This window comes from Leptonychotes weddellii, chromosome 2 (assembly GCF_054177405.1).
Source record: "Leptonychotes weddellii isolate Sample4059 chromosome 2, ASM5417740v2, whole genome shotgun sequence".
Taxonomy (NCBI): domain Eukaryota; kingdom Metazoa; phylum Chordata; class Mammalia; order Carnivora; family Phocidae; genus Leptonychotes; species Leptonychotes weddellii.
The window spans coordinates 160123461-160129460 of record NC_138370.1 but is presented as its reverse complement, the minus strand read 5'-3'; positions in this window follow the sequence as shown (position 1 = coordinate 160129460).

Here is a 6000-nt window from a genome sequence, read left to right as displayed (position 1 = left end):
CTCCTTGCCCCCTGCTCCTTCTATTTCTGCTACTCTCTTTGAAAAAAGGATTTCTCCATTTCTACCGCAAGTCAGACTCCAGTGTCCAGTACAGGGCAGTGATCGCATTTCCTTCGTGCGTGGATCCGTTTGACACCCCAGAGGCATTGGGGAGACTGATGCTGTGCAATCTCTATCACCTTTTGCATGATGGAGTCAAGACTGTCTCAGCTTCCTCACCTCTTTGGTCACCCTCGGCCTTTGGTCCTCCACGGAGCCTGTTCCTGCCAAGATCACAGTGTCAGGAGACCCTCTGGTCACATTTCTGTCCTCATCCTAGCCGCTCTCCTCTTAGCCCTTGGTGCCTTTGGCCGTTCCCTCCTTCCCTAAATGCTCCACTCCTTAGGCTTCCTGGTCAGTGAATATTCCTCCCTTCTCTTGCATGTTTGGCAAATCCTCTCACGCTCCTTTGTGAGTTGCTCTTTTCTCTGCCTATTGTTTAAATCAGTGGTTTCCAAACATTTTTTTTGCAGTGAAATCTTTTTTTTAACAGACGAAACTTTATGTACATCCAAGCCCACTATACAAAAAAAAAAAAAAAAAAAAATCCAGAACACCACAGCTGCTGTGTTTGAATACAAGGGCTGGTGGTGCAGGGGAACAACCTGTCCCTCCCCAGCTCCTCTCCCAGAAGCTTGGAGGGCACCTCTCCTGATCCCGGGGCTCTGAGAAGTGCAGTTTGCAAACCACCGAAGTTTGCAAACCACCGCCTCAGCTGCTGAGATTCTACAGCACCTTTGACTTGGCCTCTTCCTGTCTCCCTCCAGAACTCTACCTGGATGGCAACAGTTACTATCCTAGAAGGAAGAGTAACTATCCTTCCTCCAAATGTGGTGTGGGTGGGGGGTGTTAACCACACCCTGTAAATGACACCCTATTCTTTTCTCCTATTACTCTCTCCGTGCTTCTTTCAAGCGATTGAGAAATGACACACAGGAGACAGATGGTAAAAAGCTTTATTACTGACCAGGCTGATGAGAGAACATGGCTTTAAATCTGTGGCCAAACAGGCTTGCTATCCTTTCCAGAATTGACTCGCCCACCAGCCCAATGCTGCACCAGACTTTGTAAACATTTCTGTCTGGCTGGAGAACAGTCCAGAATGTATATATCCTCCAGTAGGCTTCCTCCACCAGAGAAGCTGGATGGGTAATGTCCTCCCCAAAGCACCAATCAAAAAGTAACTCCTCCTTGGGCGCCTGGGTGGCTCAGTCGGTTAAGCGTCTGCCTTCAGCTCAGGTCATGATCTCAGGGTCCTGGGATCAAGTCCTGCATCAGGCTCCCTGCTCCACGGGGAGTCTGCTTCTCCCTCTGCCCCTCCGCCCACCCGTTCTCTCTCTCAAATAAAGAAATAAAATAAATTTTCAAAAGTAACTCCTCCTCTTCCCACGGGGAAGAAGCAGGAAGGGGTGGGGACAGAGACCAGGAACATTGCCCCACACCAACAGGGTGGTTCCATTCCCTGAGGTGCTTTGCAATGGTCGGGGTGCTAAGGTACTTAGTGGGTGGGGCCGGTGGTGCTAGGCATCACACCATGGGGAACAATCCTGCACACTGAAGAACTCTGCCTAGGCCTGCAGGTGTCCCACCAGACATTAGTACAGGTGAGTGATGGTTCTAATTCCCTGCGTCTAGAGCATAACTCTGTTGTTCCGTAATGAGAACACTTCTTGCAGTTTTTATTTGTTTTTTACTGAAGGTGTCACAGTTTTGATAAACATTTTCCACGGAATTTTCTAGAGAAGCACGTATGACGAGAATTGAGTATTGATTACAGTGTGGTGGATTGAGGACTTATCTGAGGATCGTTAATATTTCAGAAAACTTTGTTACTGGTGATAACGTCTGCTATGCTATTTTCAGGTCATTGTCGCTACTGGATGGCTAGTCTCGTTCGCTGTTGTGGTCACTGTGTTTCCGCATATAGGTACTGACATCTGGCTGCTTTGTTCCCGCTTCTAGTAAACTTGTCCCCCAATATTTACATACTGAAATGCATTTTATTCAAAATTACCCACTTTTTCTCTCTTATATTGCACTTAGGGTAGTATCATCATTTTAAAAAATATATATTTTTTTCTGGGGCGCCTGGCTGGCTCAGTCGGTAGAGCAGATGACTCTTGATCTTGGGGTTGTGAGTTCAAGCCCCACGTTGGGAGAAGAGATCACTTAAAAATAAAATCTTAAAAGTATATATATATATTTTTTTTTCCTTAGGCAGATTATATTGCCTGTGCATGCCATTTCACGATAGCGAAGGTGGTGCTGCAAAATATTCCTTCTAAAAATGAGGCATGAGTCTGATACTGTTCTAGTGGAGGATGCTCATGGAAACATGAGGTCGAAAAATGGAGTCCGTACCCACAGGGTGATTTTTTTAAAATGCAGATTTCTGGGCCCCATCCCAGGCCTGCTGAATGGAAGCCCTCAAGGGGAAAGACCAAGTTTCTTCCAAGGCGTAGAGGTCCCTCTGTTGGGTGACTGTTGCCTGCTTCTTCACCATGCCGTGCTCCAGGCTGCCTCAGATGCAAGCAGGTCCCGGAAGGTACCGTGCTGTGTCTTTTCCCCCAGGATCTGCCCTCCCTATGCCTTCCCTATTTCTCCAGAAGCTTCCCTGGCATCCCTCTGGGCTCCCAGGGCATTGCTCATCCCGAATTGGATTCTCTGTTTGTTTGCAGCCTCTGCCCCCAGACCTTAAGGTCTGCCAGGGGGGAAGGCCATATACTCTTGATCTTTGTAATCCTCATGCCTGGCCCAGGTGTGAGCATACGAGAAGCATCTCTCCCCTTGATGCCCTGGACAGGGATTTGGATATACATCTTCACACCAAAATAAACATCATTTATTTGAAAAGCTATAAATCTCCACCCATCAGGCATTAATGGGGACAAAGGGTGGGCTCGTCCATCAAACCTCAGGTGAAACAAAGATCTCAGGGAGAAGGAAATCTTTCCTCCCGAGATTATTTTGGGAGACAGTATCTTTTATTCTTCAGTGTCTCTGCCAGAAAATCAATCATTAAATTAGTCATCAAGTCAAATCGGGTCCTTTTGAAAGCGATCTTCATGGCATGTAAAGCTTTATCAAAGTTGACATTATTCCTGATACCAGAGCAGATTAGTTTTTATAATTTAATACTTAATCTATCCACAAAATATTATGATGAAGAAGATATCACTGCTTTCTGGATACCAAGGTGTACAAAGGCCTTGATGGGTTTTATTCTCTAATTACCTTATCAAGTGAATGAAACTTGAAAGCCATAAAAAGGGACTCATGGGGCGCCTGGGTGGGGCTCAGTTGGTTAGGTGACTGCCTTCGGCTCGGGTCATGATCCTGGAGTCCCGGGATCGAGTCCCGCATCGGGCTCCCTGCTCAGCAGGGAGTCTGCTTCTCCCTCTGACCCTCCTCCCTCTCATGTTCTCTGTCTCTCATTCTCTCTCTCGCAAATAAATAAAATCTTTAAAAAAAAAAGGGACTCATGAAACAGTGTTCCTTTGGGTTTACGTTTCTAATCCCTTAATTACCAGCAGCTCCAAGGCCTCTCTTGATTTCCTGCTGCATGATAGGGAAGGAACTGGGAGGACACTGGGAGGGACCTGACCGGTTATCCTTACCAGTGAGTCAGAACAAGTGGGGTTAAGGCCATGAGGGTCAAGCTGGCACATCTGACTTGTGACCTTAAGTCACCGAGGGGCCTCTCCAAGGCACTTTCTCTGAACTTGTTTTCTTCACAGTAAGATAGGAGTGGGAATGCCCACTTAGCAGAGTTGTGGCAAGGACTGAATGAGTGATGAGTCAATGACCCCTGAAACCAAGGAGGTACGCGATAAAGGTCAGCCACCTCCCCGTGGGGACAAAGACTGCCGTGCGTTCTTCTCTCCTACTCCGTAAGCGTTACCAACTTCGGCCTGAGGCCCCAGAACATCTCATTTCTCCGTCTAATTAGATCTCTTGGTTAGAATTTGAGTCCTCCTCAGACAGTCTCTGGGCTGGTAACTGCATATTATCCCAGTGGGATTAGGGAGATTTGGGTGTTTAATAAAAACCATGCCTATGGCTCAAAGGGTGGCAAGGCCAGGGTGAGATTTTCTTCACCAAGAATTGCAATTTTGGAAGAAATTCAGCCTCAACTTTTACAAAGACCCGTAATTCCCTTTACGGAGAGAACCCAACTCCACAGTTCGCCAAGCATCAAAGCACTCTGTTATTGGTTGGCGAGGATTAACCCATGACATACCTGGTGTCATTGACCAGGACAAAGATCTTCCCTGTGGATTATCAGCAACCTGAGGACAGGGACGATGTCTGTCTCTATACTTCAGTGTCCCCTAAGACAGTGCCCAGTGCCTCGTCGGTGTTCAAAATACGATTGTCAAATGAACGAGTGAATATATCTCACCCATTCATGGAATTATAGTATCGAAATGGACTTGGTCCTTGGGCCACATCATCAGTGGTTTTATATCCCCCAAGGCCTTCTGTAGCCGAAATAATTCTTCCTGTGTTAGCCTGCTGATGGCTGGTAAGCCTACTGCATTCTGGTGGCCATGTACCTACAGAACCCAGTTCACTTTTGCCTCAGTGAATCTCACAGTTCACCCTTGATGAGACAGCTGGAGGAGATGTGGGAAAATTTGTGCCAGTGAGAAAGTCAGTTAGAGCCCCAGTGAAGAGAACTTAATGACCTGCAATCATTCTGAGGTCTGAGGGCAAAGTCTCAAGTTTCTTCTCTCCTGAAGCCAACGCTTGCTTTTCCAACCTTCTCAATGCTTTTGTAATGAGTTCCAGTTGTTGTTCTTCATGTTGAGATTCCTAGTGAAATACGGACCATTCAGATAACTATTGAAAGCACTTAACTTTAGTAAATGAGAAAATCTGAAAAATGCCTTTCTCTGTTGTTAATTTTACCAGATTTATACCTTGGGAAGACATTGGATGCAATTGGAATAGTTAGGGAACCAGATATATAGTGGTTGGAACAACCTTATCATTATTACCGGCTCTAAATTACTCTGGCTGTTTTCAATTGAGATACTGTAGGAAAATCTCAAATAGCTGGACATCAGCCTTCCGGGAACGTCAAGTCATTTCGTAAAACACAACACAACACACTAACAAAACTTAACCTAATTCCTGTGGGGGGTGGGTAGGTATGCTCTATGCTCAGTGCATGTTTGGTCTACATTTTGCATATTACTTTCCTTAATATCTACTTACAGCATTAAATAATGAGATGTGAGATGAACCAGGATGGTCTTGAGGCCCTGCAGCTTCTGCAATGATGGAAATGTTCTAAAACTGCACTGCCCAATATGGTAGCCACCACTATCTACTGAGCATTTGAGATGTGGCTGGTGTGACTGAGGAAATGAATTTTTAATTAAATTACAATAAAATTTGAATGTAGGTGTAATTTAATGATTAGAAAGCCCAATTCTGGAGCATCTGGGTGGCGCAGTTGGTTAAGTATTCGACTCTTGGTTTCGGCTCAGGTTGTGATCTCAGGGTCGTAGGATCGAGCCCTGCATAGGGCTTCATGCTCAGTATGGAATCTGCTTAAGTTTCTCTTGTCCTTTTGTCCCTCCCCCACTATAATAAATAAATACATCTTAAAAACAAGAAAGCCCAATTCTATTATATTTGGTGTAAGAAATACTTTTTATTATGAAATATTTTAAACATTCAGAAAAGTACAGACAGTATTATAAAGCACCAACAAGATTAAATACCTAGTTAACCTTTTGCTGTATTTTGCTTCAGATAATTGTAAAGAAATAAGATATTAAAGACACAATTAAGGTTTTTTTTGCAGCCCTTCCTTTTCTCCTCCTTCCGTTCCCAGAAGCATGTGTATTCTTCCCATCCATGTTTTGGTAGTTTCACTATTTATAAACAATGTGTAGCATTGAGTGTTTAAACAAATAAACAAATGGCAATTATACTGTATATATCATCCTG